This window comes from Plectropomus leopardus, chromosome 21 (assembly GCF_026936395.1).
Source record: "Plectropomus leopardus strain MGB_pleo_1.0 chromosome 21, ASM2693639v1, whole genome shotgun sequence".
Lineage (NCBI taxonomy): Eukaryota > Metazoa > Chordata > Actinopteri > Perciformes > Serranidae > Plectropomus > Plectropomus leopardus.
This window is the reverse complement of record NC_142196.1, coordinates 7,488,483-7,492,452: the sequence shown is the minus strand read 5'-3', so window position 1 is coordinate 7,492,452 and position 3,970 is coordinate 7,488,483.

The following is a 3,970-nucleotide window of genomic DNA, read 5'->3' as shown; positions in this document are numbered from 1 at the left end:
CCTACTGATTAATGTCCCTTGATTTATTTATTTAACCCCTGATCACCCAGTTTTCCCTTTTATTTTCATTTAAGTAGCTTTAAAGCTGGAAAAATCATCTTATTCCATTCAGTCTATCATTATCACATTTTTTCATGTATCTTTACTGCACTGTTCCAATTCTTTACTTCAGTTATATTTGAAATATTTGAATACAAAACTCGATATTTTTAAAAATGCACCTTTCCATAATGGAAATATTCTAGATATCTTGCACACAATTTGATGTAAATTTCTCAAAAATTCAACGTGTAACATTTGGTGTCTGTGCAAACTTTTAAATCTTCACCAGAATTTGCATAAATTCCCAAATTCTTTAGGTTTCACCAAAGCTTTAACAACAAAAATAGTTTTGTAATGACTAACCATCATGAAAGGATAACTGAACAGGCCCGACTGACCCCACACCCAGGAGCGTCAACAGCCTCTGTTTGAAATAACAGTCAACATTTCCGAGTCAATAAAAAACTAAAGAGACAATAAGTTCAGAAAAAAGACACAAAAGGACAGCATTGTTTGTGGTGATTCTGTGTCTCTTTCAGTCACTGGGTTTTCTGATGTCACTAAGGAGGGGTGCGGGACCTTTTCCATGTCTATATCCAGTAAAGCTGGGTATCAGCACTCGATACCTTGAAGTTATCAACCAATATGACCCTGGTGGCAAGTACTGGTCGAAACTTTCTAGTCAAACGATACCTGCTTCTGGTCCTTTTTGCGCAGAGGGGTTTGACTCCAAGTTGGATCAGCAAACTCTGTGTTGCTGCCGTCTCTGAAGCCGTCTCCTTCAGTTAACTGTCAGTTCCCGGTTAGCACAAGCTAACAAAACAGGAGCAACCAACATACCAACACTGAGGTGTTAAATGTCCAAACAAACTCACACCTACATTAAAACAGCTTGACTATTGTTAAACCTGCCAAAAACCATTTAAAAAAAAAACCATATAGACATGTCATGCTAATAGTTAGCTCTTACTGTGTGTGCAGGCAGACTCTCACCACATGTACCCAGCAGAAAGCTCACACTCCTGCAGCAGCGGTTACAACCAACACAGTCTGTGGTGTGGTGGAGTTGAGCCTGCTGTATTGACAGAGTTGGCAGCTCAGTGTGCCAAGATGCCCCCTAAAAAGTTCCAAAATATGGCTTTACTACACGCCACTCCATTCACATTTTGGGTATTAAATGAGGTACTCTGCTGGTATCCAGTATCACTTTAAATGTGCTCATGTTTTTTGCTGGTGTTAAAGTTGCAAACGGTAAGCACTTTCCTTAACTGGTTATTGGCAAAAATAAGTCAACTAATTGTGATTTTGAAGGAAACATTAAAGCTTTGCTTATTCCAAACAATACCAAATGTGTTTTTTTTTTTAAATTAAAGCTCACAGCAACATATTGCATATGCTTTGACAGCAATGCATTGCCTATCTACTGATCGATTCAATTTCACATGTTTAATTAAATTCTTAACCACCCATTAATTGATTGTTGATTAATTGTCACTCTCCCTAGCTGATATCATATTTTTCAAATGTTGCCCAGCCCTTGTGTTCAGGGGCTAACTGTCCCATAATCTGTCCATGTTTGTTTGTGGCTTTTTAAGGAAAAAGCTCCTTGATAATTTGGTAACACTACAAACCCAGTTAAGGAAGTTATGCGCAGCAAATTTGAAAAAATAAATAAATATCATATAAAGCAATTTAGTTAGTATATACATGTGAAAAAAAAATTTAAAAGATTAATTTCTGATAAAACTGAGTGTTGTTTTAGCAGAAAATCTGATCTAAGATCCTGGAGAGACTGAAATACTAAAGAGAAAAAAAAATCTCTCTCTTCAATAAATCAAAAGATGTCAGAAGTGAATTTCTTAATCTATTAATGAAACAACTTAGCATCCTGTCTACTACCATGAGATAGATGACCAGTTATTTAAAACAAAATTGAAGAAAACTCCCTCGCTCTGCACTGTTGCTGGTGTGTTAATGTTCTTCCTAACATCCACAGCAGATGGCGGCAGAGCACCATCACTCCCCCAGGTTCCCGGGTTCACTGAGTGCATTATGACACGATTCCCTCCGTCAGTTGCTGTCCACTTCTGCTCTTCACAATTTCACTATATGGTGGCTTATTACTAAAGCAGATTAAGTTTTGAGGCCTTGTGTGAATGTGCATGTGTCTGCAGCTGTAATTAGGAATTAATCTTATCATTTGAAAGAAAATTTCAATTTCCCATGGGTGTATTAATTGTGTATACATGTAATTGGGCTGCTTTTTCCCGCCTAAATGGACCCTTTTTTCCATCTTAACTGCGAGTAATTACATGCATATATGGCCGGGCCGAGGCCATCGCTTAGCGACAGTGCAGTGACGTGAAATGTAATTTGAAGAAAAAGCTACCTGAATCACCTTTACTCCCAGCAGACCCTCCCAGAATAATTATCATCCTTAAGTTAAAGCAGTGCGGTTAATTCAGCCGCACATCCACGCCTCTGCACAAAAAGATGCCTCCCATCGCTATAATTTCCTCGAACCTCAATGGGCACATGGTTCATCGTGGAGGCATTTTCATGTTGCTGGCTACTTCTCCCTGAGCATGAAATTAGTAAATCCAATAATTTGGGTTGATTTAAGAATGCAAGGGGAGACTGTGGGGTCATATACCCATAGGTAATCAATACTAATTACCATTTCATTTCTCCCCCCACTTATTTTCCTCCAGAATCGCATGCGAATCTGATCTCATTGGACTGATTAAAGGTTGCAAATGAAGGGTCCTCACTCCCTGATTCTCATCAAAGGCCAACCGCACGCTCAGTAACTTTGTCTTCATTTAATTCTACATTGTCTTCAGACAAGGCCCCAATTATAAGCTTGCAGTGAATCTCCAAAATAGCCAGCGCACATTGACCTTTTTAGATTAAAAGCACATTCTCGATCTCTCATGGAGTCCATACAGTCCAATTTCCTTTCTAATGAACCACGCTGGTTGGACTTTCTAGTGCTGTAATAACTAGTGAAGAGCAGCAAAGCTAAAATAAGATTACTATAAAAAGGTATAGTGATAACAATAGCAACGAGAGCCAATAAATCCAAACTGGCAGGGATTGAAAAAGCAATTTTTTTTTTTTCAAATGAATCACACACATGACATTCGGAATGAATATTTATGAATAAATAAATCCATGCAAAAATAAATGAGCACATAATACATTCCAGGAGAAATGGAAAAAGCAAAGCACAAGTTATAGATTTTAGATATGAGTGTGCTGCAGTCCCTACTGGCTGCATTGAAAACATATACTTTGCAGGAGCTGGTTCCCAAATAAACAAGAGTGAATCACATGACCTGTTTCCAGACATTGGATAAGGGATTTGATCCACCTCGCACACTCGAGAGAAGCTGCGGGCTTAAAACAAGCCCAGTGACTCCAATTTAGACTTCCCACAATCCAGCAGGCGAGTTGCAAACGTACCAGAATCTCCCTTTGACAATTAAGACACCCATGGAGGCATGGAAAGCTCTCGATTCCATTAGCCTCTGTGCTGTTGCACTCTATCTGTCCACTGAGCCTGAACTTACTTATTAGTACAAGTCTGCAGTATTTTGTTAGCGGAAGCGATTAGTGAAAATCTACATGAAAAGGCAATTTCTTTTCTTTCCCTTCACTCTCACACTTCATTGGGATCAGACAGATCTAAAGAATGGCATTTGCGCACTAATGAAATTCGGTCTGCATCACTTCGGATGTTATTCTTCGCACTTGCGTCTTTATTTACTCATTTTGCGTGTGACGGAGTGGTCAGAGCTGGGTAAAAATGACATGGGATGCTGGTGCGCCCGTATTTAAGCAAAGGCTGGGAGCATCGGCTGGCAGTCAGCTCAGAGGCTGCAGCTCCACTTTGATGTATTGGAGTTAATATCTGCCTGACATTTCT